This window comes from Peromyscus eremicus, chromosome 20 (assembly GCF_949786415.1).
Source record: "Peromyscus eremicus chromosome 20, PerEre_H2_v1, whole genome shotgun sequence".
NCBI lineage: Eukaryota > Metazoa > Chordata > Mammalia > Rodentia > Cricetidae > Peromyscus > Peromyscus eremicus.
The window spans coordinates 34,623,398-34,637,327 of NC_081436.1; the positions used below are offsets into that span (position 1 = coordinate 34,623,398).

Consider the following 13,930-nt stretch of genomic DNA (forward strand, 5'->3'; position numbering starts at 1 on the left):
TTGGTTGAAGGAAAAAAAATGCTACCTTTCTTGTTGGCACAACACAAACAAATAAAAAAACCCACAAAACAAAAAGAGGATATATATATGATATATATATATATATGAGATATAGATATATATATGATATATATATATGATATATATATATATATATATATATATATATATATAAATGATTGGAAAATTCTTTTCCCCAAAGAGATGCAGCCAGCCTGGCAGAGACCTGGCACATCTTGGCAACTCACAAACTGTGTACTTTTCCAGTCTCATCTACAAAACATTCATAAATATGGTGACAAGCATAATATACATCAGAAAGATACTTAAATTAGTAATGGCCATTGATCATCCGAGGTTCTCAGAATACTTTGCACTGAACTAGTCAATTCTGTGTCATCTTTCCCCTTAGAGCAGCTGAGATGCCAGTTTTGAGGACGGAACCCGAAGACTCCGGTGTAAGGCACTGTGTAGACGCTTTCCTTCAGGCTTCAGGCTATTGTCTAGACACACTGGTAACAGCAGCGATGGGCTCACCCCTCTGTTAACTGTCAACAGAACTACGACACAGAGCATTCTCACCCCTGAGGAGCCCCACCTCTTCTTCTCAAGAACGAAGGCATCGACCTGACAGTTTGGGGCAGATGCCAAATCCAGTCATTTCCTCTTGCCTGTTTTGATTTCAGTCAGGGAGAAGATCACAGAACACAAAGGTTTCTATGGCAAGGGCTGCAATACCTCACCTCAGCCGGTGTTTCAACCAGGCGAACAGTTCACCCAAACAGTAGCACAAGCAGATGTGCACACACAACTGGCACATTTCCCCTCCACCACCTTTGTCTCAGTCCACCTCATGCATTTGTGTGTTTCCTCTGACGCCCTTTATGATGTTTACTGCTATTGGGCTGAAGTGCCTCACAGCATCTGACTCCGAGGGCAGATGCAGTGTTTGATGTGTGTTCTCTCTCTCTCTCTCTCTCTCTCTCTCTCTCTCTCTCTCTCTCTCTCTCTCTCTCTCTCTCTAGATGAACCATTCTGATACCCACATCCTCAGTATGCAACGGTCTGTGGCTTTATAAAGCATAGTCACAAACTCCTTGCCCCTCCACCTGTCCAGGGGAACACAGAGCAGATCCAAAAGCTATATTTGGAAAGATTTTTCAAATCTGTACCAGTACTAAACCTGCAGAGACACTTTTCTATCTAGTCCTCTAAACAATACAGCATGGTAACTATGTAAGACCTACAAATGATTCAAAACAAAGAATACACAGATAATGTGCAAACGTTATCCCACTTGATAGAAGGGATCAGAGCCTCAGCAAGTACTTGGCATCCAAGATGGCTTCCTGGGCTCAGTCCTAGTACACATCGAGGACAACTGGACCATAGCATGATATTATGTCATTAAAGAGAGGCCAGAAAAGCCATAGCTTCTTGTTGGCTGTGTGGTGCTGCCTCTTAGAATCCAGGCTCCCGTGTTGCAGGGAACCCATCTGTATGGGGAAGTGACAGCATACACTGGAGGTAGGCGGCACTTGATGAGCCCGGCACTTTGAGTCATCCGTGGCTAGACTGAGTGGAGGGTCCTTGGTTACCCGAGGGTTGCTTAGATTATAGATCTCTCAGACATGGTGGGCAGATAAGGCACCTTACTGGGTTGTCCTGATCCCAAACCACCGGACCCAGGGTCACGAGCGGTTGTCTTCTGCCTCAATGTTCTGAGAGGCTGTTATGAGACTGGCAGTTATGAGCCACACGCAAAAGTAAACAAACAAACAAATAAATGAATAAAAAATTAGCATGTGGATATGAGAGCAGTACCTATCCAAACTCCTCTTTCCTGAGATAACATACTGTGGAGATTGACACCCCCATCCTCACCCCCAATGTCAGTTGCATTTGTGATATAGTAACAGAAAACCTTAAGATGGCATATTTTCTTTAACAGAGCAAGAGAGTCTGAGGTAAGCTGCTGGCGTGCAATCCGACATTCAATGATGGCCTCGGAGTCAAGGCCTTGACACTCAGTGACGGGCAAGGTCTTTCTATCTTTGATCTCTGTCATTCTAAACTTCTCATCAAAGATGGCTGTGGCCTCTCCAGATGGTACACATGTTAAAAAACAAAACAAAGCTGGGCAGTGGTGCTGGTGCGTGCCTTTAATCCCAGCACTCAGGAGGCAGAGCCAGGCGGATCTCTGAGTTCGAGGCCAGCCTGGTCTAGAGTGAGATCCAGGACAGGCTCCAAAACTACACACAGAAACCCTGTCTCAAAAAACAAACAAACAAACAAAACCCAAAAAAACCCGAAACACAGCAGTGAGAGTCTGCTGGCAAGACAAGAGTATGAAATGTAAGCTGAGGTAGTGTGACCGTTCATGCCTTTCTGCTTGGTGGTGTAACAAGGATCAGCTCTTCCCTCCTCCTCTCTGCTCCTTCCAGCCAGGGATGTCATAGCCATTACCGTTTCATCTCTATGACCAGACACATGACAGGAAGCAACCCAAAGATGGGGTCACTTTGGTTTGTCAAACCACAGTTCATCAAGGTGGGGAAACCACCATGGTGAGCAAGACTCTCCACTGTGGGGACAGACATTTAAGGCAACTGGTCATATCACATCTGCATGAAGGAAGCTCACTTTCTCCTTCCCATTGGTCCCAGAACCCCAGGCCTTGGCATGGTGCCACCCACATTCAGGATGGGTCTTTCCTCCTCAGCTAAACCTCTGTAGAAACACCCTCAGACACACGCAGAGGGGAGTGTTTCTTGGGTGACTACAAATCCCGGCAAGGGGGAAATGCAGATGAACATCTCAGCCCCCGCAGTACTTCCTTTGCTTGGCTACCCCTTTCTGGACCCTCAGGTGACCGCGTTTTACCCTCAACACCATATCATAGTCCTGCCCAGAGTGCCGAACTGACCAGTTCTCTACCAGTGGTGGATTGTCTAAAGGATGTCCACTTTCACATCCCCAGCACCCAGGACAGTATATGGCACATAGTACGTATTTACCACATTTTTTTTAAGTGAAGTATTGTACTTCTTCAAGTCTGTCCACTTACTGAGAATTAAACTTATGGCCCAGTAACTATAAAGGTCCAAGGTCATACCAGAGTCTCAAAAGATAAGCAGGATTTGGGAAGTTGAAGAATGAGTGCGTAGTGGGCAGTAGTAAAAGCCAGGGATGACAGGAGTCATCCCACCTTGCTTCAGGTGTACACCAGACGGGAAGGACTTAAGAGGTTGGAGCCTTCCAGGGAATCAATGGTCCATATACACAGCTTCGTCGTAGGTTTTCTAGAAGGACTGAAGAGTGCTCTAATGATATGTGTATACGGGTGTCAAGGACACTTGGTTTACATGTTAGAGGGTATCTCTCACATATTAACATCTTAAATCTGATGTCAGGCCCTTCATGTTCTTCACAGGAGGAAGTGGCTGAGGGTCTGGCTTCTTGGAAACAAAAAGGAACCAAAAGAAAATAGAAAAAGAAAAAAAAAAAAAAAAAAAAGACTGTGTCCAAGCTTGGGCATGAGGGGCTGCTTTGGCAAAAGGAACCAGAGAAGCTCCAGGGAGAGGGCTGACAGGGGAGATCAAGTATCCTGGACACCGTGGGTCAAATGTTGTCTCTCCCAAATTCATGACCCACAGGAACCTCAGAATCTCACTTTCTTTGAAAATAGGTTTCTGCAAGTTCAATTAACTAAGTTTAAGGTGATGTCATCCAGATTAGGGTAGGTCCTAAATTCAAAGACTGGTAGGCTTACAACACACTCACTCACTCACAAGCACACACACACACACACACACACACACACACACACACACACACAGCCTTGGGATGCCAGAAGTAGGGACTGAGCCACTAGCCAAGAAACATCAAGGATGGCCATTCGTCAGAGGCATGGGGTGGTTTCCGTCTCATTACCCTAAAAAGGCCCCGTTCTGTCTATGTGTTAGATCAAACTTCCTGGATTGCTCTTTTCAGCATCCATGTCAGCACAAATCAGCTCCCTCAGCTGGGTGGGAAGGCCCTAGGATAAGGATGCTTCTAAACCGTGGTCCCTGGACATCTTACAGCAGTCGGAAAAGCTGCAAAGGCAGTGAGGCCTACCAAGAAGCCAGACCCTGCAGGAGCCCTCTAGACATCCGGGGGCTGGGGAATCCATGCTAGCCGACACTGAAGTGTGCCCAGCAAACTGTGTTGCTGCCAGGAACACAGCATGTAACTTAACCAACACACCTGCTAACCTCGGATCTAAGAGTTAGATGACAGCTGAGGCGCACATGGGCCCACACCAGGAAGGTCTGTGACTGACAGGCTCTGGAAACTTATGACTTGATTCCCCCAGGTGATGGAGATCCATTCAGTTTTAAGGGTTTGGGGTTTGGGAGTGACCTGGAAGAAGGTAGGGAAGTCGTTCTGAAACATAAACCGGGCTACAGTAACTCAGTGCTCGGCTGGCTGCAAGTCACTCATGCGATAGAAAGTCTGGGCATAGGTTTCGGTAGTGTGACAAGGCCTGGATCTCCTGATGTAGTATGTAACTGCCACATAATACCTAACACGGTAGACTTAAAAAGTGAAGATGGATTTATTTAGTTCCAAGATCAGGTGGTACCACTGGTTAGGCTGTCTGGAGAGGCCAGCTGATAGCAACACTTTGTATTTGAATCCCACGAGGGAGCAGGCATAGATCTGAACAGAGCAGAGAGAATGGAGAGGCTCCCACAGTCCTTTCAAGAGCATTCTCCAATGACCTAAAGGCCTCCCACAAGGCCCCACCTCTTAAAGGTACAGAGCACTTTCACTATTGCCATACTGTGATCAAACCTTAACTTAGGATCCTAGGGGGATAATTAAATGATGAACACCGCCCAGACAACAACTGGTCTTCCATTTGGCTTCTTTCATGAACACAAGGGATCTAACAGGGAAAATGAATTAAGAGTTTCCTGTTCAGGCTAGTGAGATGACTCAGCTGGCAATGGCTCTTGCCACCAAGTCTTAGGACCTGTTTGATCCCAGGGACTGACGTGGTAAAGATAATCAACTTCTGCAGGTTGTTCTCTTACCTCTCCATGAGTGCCCCCCAAATAAATAAATAAATAAATGTGTTGTTTTTATGTAAGTGGGCAAGAGCTTTCTGAGTGTACTTCAGAGATTGTCTTCCTTCCCTCCTTCCTTCTTTCCATTTCTTTATACAGTACTATAAATTGTACCCAGACCTCACACATGCTAGGCAAGTGCTCGACCACGGAGCCACATACATCCAGCCCAGTTTACTCTTCAGAAGTCAAGCACATTTTGTCTCCCTTTTCTGATAGCTCTAACTAGTATTAAAGCTCATCCTTAATACTTTAATACTCATCACACACACACACACACACACACACACACACACACACACACACACACACACAAAGAGCCAGCAATGAGCAATCTCTCCTTCCAGCTTCCCAAGCCGCACTACTTTGGACATTTCTACATGAACCGCTTTTCCTAAGGAGCCTTCAGGAATTCCTTGTTGGGTAGTCACAAATGCCTGACACCAATCAGCATGCTTGGTGGGTCTGGGAATCTGACAGCAATCGGACACCAGGTCTGGGAATGAGGTAGATCACACAGGTCTGGCTGGCTCAAACGCCCTCCAGGTTTCCCAGGATTGGAGGGGGTTAACATGCCATGTTCACTACATTCCCTGAAGTGCCAAATCTAGAGGGCTTTTCTTCCCCCGTGGTCAACTCGGTGATGGACACACAACGCTTGGCAGCCTGTGCAGGTTGCATTGGTGACCCCATTAACTCCTGGATGGCCTTGTCAATTGGATTCCTCCCTTCAACAAGGTCAAATATTGAAGGGATCAACAGCCAGGGGGTGGGACTGAAATAATTGTCCCTGCTGTGATAGTGGTATCAGAGGCTGGGAAAACAAACAAATAAAACAAACAAACAAAAAAACTCCAACTCATCCAAAGTATAAGAAATATTCCAGAAGAGAGAAAACTTACACACACACACTGTTGTGTAACTGTTTCCTTCATATTGGAAACCTTCCCTCGAGAGGTGAGGGGGAGCTCAGGAAATCCATAAGGAGTTTATAGGTCTTGTGGGGCCCCTCCCTGAGATTACATAAGCAGCTAGCAGGTGCAGGGGAGAGAGGACTCTAGTGGAGTAACTATCTGCATGTGGTGTAGGGAACTCCAGTGACACTATCTTTCTAACACTCAGGCTCCTGTTAAGTAACCCCATCAATGGGTTGGTTCACTGAGCTAAACTTGAATGGAATAATTTCTTCAGGTTGTCAGTGACCGCTCTATCTGGGTGTGACTAGGTTTCTGTGCATCTCCCTAGGAAAATTAACCACACACACACACACACACACAGAGAGAGAGAGAGAGAGAGAGAGAGAGAGAGAGAGAGAGAGAGAGAGCAAGTGAGCCAGCAACAAGCAGTCTCTCCTTCCAGCTTCCTAAGCCGCATTAGTTTGGACATTTCTACATAAACCACTAAGAAGACTTTAGTAATTCCTTATAGCCCTGAGACCCAAGAAAGTACCACCCAAAACACAAAATAGCATGTGCTGGCCCTTCTGCAAGCCTCCGGCAAGCCCCATCACCCTGCTCTTTTCTGCACAATCGCCCAGTGGGATTGGAACCCATTAGTACTTTTCCACTCTGGTGTGCCAACAAAGGGGGAAGGGGAAAGAGAAAATCAATTTCCTCAGCCATCAGTACGACAGCTTTGCTGTGCTCTGAACTCATGGGGAGGTGGCAGTATGCACTAAATCCATGTCAGGGCTCCCCAGGAGACCCGCTGTGCAGGCACTCCCAGTAATGACTACTTCCAGTGGTTCCCCAGCAGGGCATGTTGGGAGATATGATCAGGGTAACAAGTAGAAATGCACCCCTCGTATGCAGCCTGTTCCCCTTGCTTCTGGAAATGGTCCAGGGTGTCTAAAGTGCTGCGTGCATGGAACATCACAACTCAAAAAAAAAAAAAAAATGAAGAAAAAGGAGATAGGAAGCCTATCCTGTTACCTAGAAAGAAGTTTGTTGTACCAGACAGGGAGCAGGTGGATTAAAAAAAGGTCCCACCTGCATTTCCTTACCAGAAGTAGATGCATTTTGTGTAGGTAAGGTAAATGGTTTTATGCACAGTCACTATAGTTCACCAGAGTCATTTGTGAAATCATCCAGGGACCCACTAAGAATCTGGAGTGGAAACAGAGCTGGTGTGGGCTCTCAACAACGTAGTGTAATAGCTAGATGGCCTGGGGGCTATTAATTTGCCTAATCTAAACCTCCCTCCACAGAATCCATTAGACTATAATAGCAGCCTTCTATTCACATAGTATGGTTCCCTTTTTCTAAGTGATTCCCTATGCACTCATGGTTCCTTGCAAGAATGCGACCATTAATTCATCCAGCACTTCCTTACTACCTTGTGAACCACAGGGAGAGGACTGCAGTCATCAGGAAGCAGTGTTCCTCAGCCACAGACAGCCTCATCAAATCAAGAGGCACACAGCCAGCAGATACAGCTTTGCAAACCACAGGGCGCTGTTCTTGGCAGTGAGGCCCAGCTAGGTGACCATTTAAACTGCATTGGATTGAGAGTCGCCAGGGTGTGCGTGCCTGCTCCAAACTGTGTCTCTGGGTACCAAGAATCTAAGTGGCCCACACCAGATATGGCTGGAAGATGCTGGGCTATGGAGGGCCAGTAGCTGATACGATGGGAACTCTGCCCTCCTCTCCCATACACACAAAAGAATGCCAGGTGCTGTGGTCTGACCGGTGTCTCAGAAACAACAAAGCTTACAGAGAAACTTCCAAGGGACAAGGACCTCACCCCCTGTCTAGCATGGAAACCCAAATCAACCTAGGACAGCAGGGCAGAGGATCCAGCACAGGTCATAGACACCTTGGAGACCCCTCTCTCAAATTTCCTGAGGACAGAGGCAATCCAGTGGCAGGTAAGGCCCCAATGAGGCTTAATTGAAGGAAGGAGTCCTTGCACAGTACTCCCCAACCCCCTGACAAGTGGAACTTGTGGGTCTCAACCCCCCCTTTTTTTTTCTAGTAGTTTATTTTCTCTTTGTTTGCCTCCTTTCTAATCAATTCTACTTCCCCAGGTCTTACACAATGCCTCCACCCTATCTAGACAGGCCAGGAGCACAGTTAAAACCACTCCTTCCTCCTTCAGCAGAGGGCTTGAACTGAGCTCTCAGAAGATGCCAAGGACAGTTTCAGGATCTCTGCATGCCTGTATCCACTTGCTCAGCACAACCACCCTAGCAAACAGAAGCCGTGACTAGGACTATTTGCAAGTGAGGACGTTAAGGAACCAAACCTAGGAAACAGAGGACATCCCAACGAGCCCCAAATCACACAATCGTGGAGAAGCGCAGCAAATTCGCTCCTACATTACAATCTCCTTCTGATAAGTGAACAGCTAGGCAGCCCTAGCCTCCTCCACTGCAAAGGTTTATCCCTTGAAGCAGCCTCGGCTGAAAACGGAGACTCCTGCACACCCTGTCTCTCCTCTTAACATTCCACGAAAAAGTTTGCAGAAGAAATAGTCCCAGTGAGAGGATACAAACTGACAACCCAGATTTTATAAATGCTTTTTAAACTTACTATTTAGGATCTACGACCCGCGCTCGGTAAATTCCGTATCCATTAGCCTCACTTCCCTATTAAAACAGAGAGGGACAGAAAAGCTGCAAGCCTAATCCCCAAAGCAAATCCCCAGCCCCAAACTACCTTGGGGACCGCTCTAACTCAGGTTCCCACTTAGCTCTGCTCGGGACCGCGCTGCGGCCTGTCCATCCACCAGGGGAAAACCCGCGGCGAGCAGGCGGGAAGGGCAGGGATGTGGATGCTACGGCGCCAGACTCTGCGGCTCTGAGCCCGGGCTGCACGGACCAAAGCCCTGGTATCCGCGATCCCTAATCCCGCCATGCCCCTCCCCCAAACTCCCTAAATCCCACCTCGAGTCCCACGCCCTTAGAGGAATTGGTGGCTCTGCCGGGTCACCCGTAAGGGGATCGCCACCTCTCTCCACTGCGCACCCGACTGGGGCTCTTCTGGACACCTCCAGCCACATCTTCTCGGTGCACGGCCATCAGCTCGTCCCCGGGGTTGACCCCACGAGTTTTAGGCCGCTCGGGAGTTCTTCCCTAGCCTCGCCCGCTGTTCCCGCAAAGCCCCTCTCCTGGGGCGGTGATCCAGTCCCTGCGCCGCCTCCTCCGGCATCTCTCAGGCCGGTCCGGCCTCCACCCAGTCCGCTGTGGTCCACGTGGCTCGGCAGAGCTATATTGGGCTCGCAGGAAGCCCCAAGCAAGGGGAAAGCCGAGCCGAAGCCGGCGGGAGGGGCGCAGGGGAGCCCGGGCTTCGAGGGGCGGGCGCTGGGCGGAGGAAGGGGAGGGTTACGAGCCGTGGAGGCGGCTGCGGGGCTGGGCGCGCCCAAGTCGCCGCTTGGTCCCAGCCGGCGGGCGAAGGTGGCCCCTCCCCGGACGCCCCGCCTCCGACTCCCGTTACACCCAGGGGGAAGGTGTTCCAGAGGCCGCTCCCATCCTCACCCCGCCTCCCGCTTCCCCGGCGCTAGCCTCCGCCGGCGGAGCCCACTATGCCAGACACTTTCGACACTTTGCAAAGACAAAGAGCCCTAGACCGGAGGGAGGAGAGAGGAGGAGGCAGAAGAGGAGGTATAAGAGGACCCGGAGGTGTGAGCTGGCTGGGGTGAGTATCCCGGACACATCTCCTTAGATACCTCTCGGAACCTCCTCAGTGCCCCCAAGCCGGGCAACTCCGGCGTGTCTCCAGCGTTGGGTGAGTGCGCACCCAGCTGGTCGCTGTCCGGGTGCCCCCGGGTCGGTGCCCCCTCGCGAGTTGGAGCTCGGGAAATTCCGCATGTGTTCTCTGAGTACAGAGGTGATCGTCCGGACCTCAGAACCGAAGGGGTGGGGAAGGGGCTAGGAAGGTATGACAGTGGATGTGGGACCGAAGACCCTTGGCGCCAAGAGGGAGACACGAGGAGGAGAGAGATCTCTGTCTCAGCCAGGCCACCACGGTGGTCTCAGGAAGAGTGTCAGGGAGGAGATTCCACCTCTGGGGTTCCAGGCTCTTTGGTGCTTACTGGAGAAGGCTCCCGGAGCTCAGTGGGGAGCCTACGGTGATTGTGGCAGAGACTGCCAGAGCGGCCACGGTGACATTGCACCCAGCACCGCAGTAGATCCTCGCCCGGGCCGTGGGTAGGAGACTCCATCAGGCGCTGATGGCCCACACTCTGTAGAGAAGCCGAGGTCTTGGGCTGGGACACTGTAGGGACTCTTGGAGCCCTTAGTTATCTAGACCAGAGATAGTGGGACAGTATCCGGATGGAGTCTCCCAATCCGCTGTGAGCAGGCGCAGACCCGGGAGGAGGCTGTTGGCCCCCAGGACACCTCTAATCCCGCGCCGCTCCGGATCTCCGGGAGAAGTTGGCACTTAGGACAGGACAACTGGATGAGGTGTGTTGGCAAATGGGTGGATTAGCGTGGGCAGAGGGAGCACAGCGGTGGCAACTCGAAACTTGGGAGTCCGCCCCAACCCCGTTAGGCGCCGCAGCTGCCAAGAAATAATGTGACAAAAGTTAGCAACTTGTCTGCATCTCAGTAGTGTGACCTGCGCAGGGCACGGTCCGCCCCTTTGATAAGTGTACCAGGGTGGGGAAACGGTGACACCAGACAAGACGACTTGGTTGGAGTACTGTTAGCTCCAAATCGGACCGTTGCGCAAGCAACTTTCAGCCCTTGGAGTTTTTGTTTTTTTCTTCTACGCGTGAGTGTTTGAGCGTGACCTTGCGGGAGGCTGCGCAGCTGAACTCGAGATGGGCATTGAGTCAACCGGTGCCCTCCTCGTGGTACAGGTAAGGCGTCTTCGCCTTGCCGCATGGCGGGGTCTCTGGAAAGAGTGCCCGGACCCACTCCCCCCCGCATTCCCCGTCTGCTGGAATCTGGAGTTTCTCCAGCCTCTTGCACAAGGGTCCTAGCCAGTAGGAATTGGTGGCACTCCATGAGAGGATGTGCGCGCCCAAGAGCGCGCGAGTGGGTGGGGGCTGGGCTGGCCACGGCATCTCGGAGCTTGAGTCCCAGGAGACATCAGTGACCCCGAGCACTGGAACAAGCTTGCTCAATCGCTACATCAGGCATTAGCCTGACTTTCACTGTGTTTGTGGGGAGCCCTCTCCTCTCCCAGCTTATCACTGCCGCGCGTCCCCATGCCCTCATGGACTTGTGGTGAGATGAAGCGCCCACCCCTCTCTGCGGCAGGTGAGGGGTGCTCCCCAGAAGAAAAACTGTTAGGAGCAGGGGACGGGGTTATACAGTCTCTGCCGCCGCTCCTGGCACATGGTAGGTGCTGATACTGTACTCAGTGAAAGGCCTCTAGGACGGAAGGCGCTGGCCGTCGGAACGCCCCTCGTCCCTTATCACTACTACTACATTTAAATTCATCCAGCGGCTTCTAGAAGCGCGCTGAGCACCTACTACCTCCCTCGCTAAACCGGTGTGCATGTTTCTGGAAACTGCGGGCGGTGTCCCCTGGTTTTCTTTCTTGGATCATGGCCCAAAGCGCCCCCAGGTTTGAAAAAGAGAGATGCACTGCCGCCTGCTGGCTGCGTTGGAAACAACGGCTAGGCTAAGCTATGAGAAGGGGAGACTAAAGACTCAGTCTGGCTGGGCCCCTGAGCCTCCACGCACTTCCCCTTCCTGCCCCAAACACCAAAGCCTTGTCATTTTCTGAACTTCCGCGAATGGCTGAAAAAAAAAAAAAAAAACAGCTAAAATCCACCATTCTGTGTCTCCTGCGTGTGCCTAAAACTGGATGTAGTAGGATGGAGACTTTCGCTGTAAACATGTGATTTAGCCTCTCTGAGCCTCAGTTTCCTTATCTGTAAAGTGGAGCCATTACAACAGGCTCCAAAATGAGCCCTGCGAAATAGATACTATGCATAACTGTGTGTAGATGTATACTGCGCAAACATATGCTTACAATATGCTTGTGCGTGTGTGCGTACGTGGACACGAGCTGACCAAAGGAACGAAAAGTGAACTTCTTCTCTGTCCTCTCTGACATTTCCTCTTCCTGCCATTTTTTTGTTGAAGTCATACTGACCAACAAAGCCAGGGCCTGGGCTTAGCAGGGGCTTCCCCACACTGGCTTCGCTTCGGGCAGCAACATCCCACCAGATCTGGAGCTAGAAAACAGGAAGTGTTGCCGGAGTTCACCACGGAGTTGACCACGGGGCTTTCTTTAAGGGTGTGAGCTCCATTCTTCTGGGCTCTGCAGCCCCGAGTTGACTTTTTCTGAGGTCTAACGGTCTAATCTGCAGGTGCCAGCTGCTACCACGCCCGGCCCACACTGCTCCTCAGGCTGGGACCTCTGTCAGGAGTACTTGATTCCTCTCAGGCTTGGGAAATTATCCATGTATGGGCCCGGAAGAAAAGGATGCTTTGGAGATCTTAGATCCTCATACGGCTTTTTGACAAATGAATCTCCATCTCCTTCCCCCAAGCAGCCGGTCTTGTTAGGCCTCTACCCTAGAAACAAGTGTCAGGCAGACCTCCGAAGGACTCTCCAGATGTTTGCCTTTGATACCCGCCCCCACCAGTTTTCCTAGCTACAGTTGCTGACTCAAGGGGTTTGTGTTCAGACGGAGCTTTGTGGAAGCTAAACCTTAACTTTTATCCCAAGCCCTTCCCAGTCTCCAGAAAGCAAACAGAAAAGAAAAAAAGTAAAGTCAGTCAGTCAACTTGTCCTTGTACAATGGCCTCTTATCAACAGATATTTCCCAAGATCCACGCAGATATCCAAGACCTTGGCTACCGTGGAGTGCTATGACAAAGTCCAAATTTTAAACTGAGCATATCAAAAGGTTAACAATAGCTAACAACGAAATAGAACAACTATAACAATATTCAGCAATTAAAGTTGCTTTAAAACCTATCCGTTTAAAACTTCTAGAATTTTCTATGTAGTATTTTTTTTGGACTTCAGCTGATTGTAAGTTACTGAAAATTGGAAAGTGAGACCACTGAGGGAGACTTCTAGGGTACTTTCCCAACGGCTGCTTGGTGCATGGAGAGCTGGCCTGGTCAGAAGAAATCCACAATCAGACTTTCAGAACCCTCTGGGCAGTTGCATGACCCACATGGAAACTGCACTTCCCATCACCGGCCTGAGAACCCAAGAGTTTGTCTGTTTTTATTTGGTCAGAAGAACTCAAACCAAACGTGACCCCGGTGAGAGCCGGCCTTTGAGTCTCAATGCCAAGGCTCAATTGCTTTGCAATGAGGCACCCAAGCTATTCTGGGTCCTGGGTCTCGGTTTCACTCTGCAAAACAAGAAGCTGTGGTGCTCTGCCCACAGTCACCTGGGGCCTCCTTGTGAAGACAGTCCCCACCTCCTCAACACTTACTTAGATTCTTCCTCAGAACTAGTCTGCTTGGGGAGACTGGAGCATGTTACCTACCCCCCAGTCCACAAGCCCCTCCCTTCTCCCTGACAGGGTGACTTCCTGTCTTTCTGAGCCCTCTCTCAGGGCTCAGCTCTCAGGGCTCAGCCCTCTCTCAGGTCAGACGTTTGCCAGCAGTTCTCAACACTGGGTTTTGAGATGAGTTCTGACTCCTGACAGTGCATTTGTTGTGATGTCTTGGGGCTCCTGTGGGCAGACTGCAAAGACACCAGGGTGACCTCCTTGTCCGCGGATGGAAAGTGACCTTAGACATTATTCTGTTCCACCCCTTTGCTTTAATGCAAAACTGTGAGCCCCAGGGGAATAGCACCAGAGTGATGTGTTAACCTTTTAAGCTCCCTCGTCTCCAGACCCACTCATTTCTATCCACCCGCATCTTGATGGTCTAATTGGAGACCCAACATCAC

At 50.2% G+C, this 13,930-nt stretch overlaps 1 long non-coding RNA gene across 1 annotated transcript in view; it reads left to right on the plus strand.

Annotated features, from left to right (window-relative positions):
* The first annotated feature begins 9,583 nt into the window (after positions 1 to 9,583).
* Positions 9,584 to 13,930, plus strand: part of LOC131897196 (uncharacterized) — a 50,922-nt gene continuing 46,575 nt past the window's right edge. The window contains exon 1 of the long non-coding RNA XR_009375588.1: positions 9,584 to 9,748. This is a non-coding gene — a long non-coding RNA (uncharacterized LOC131897196). The remainder of the gene's footprint in view (positions 9,749 to 13,930) is intronic.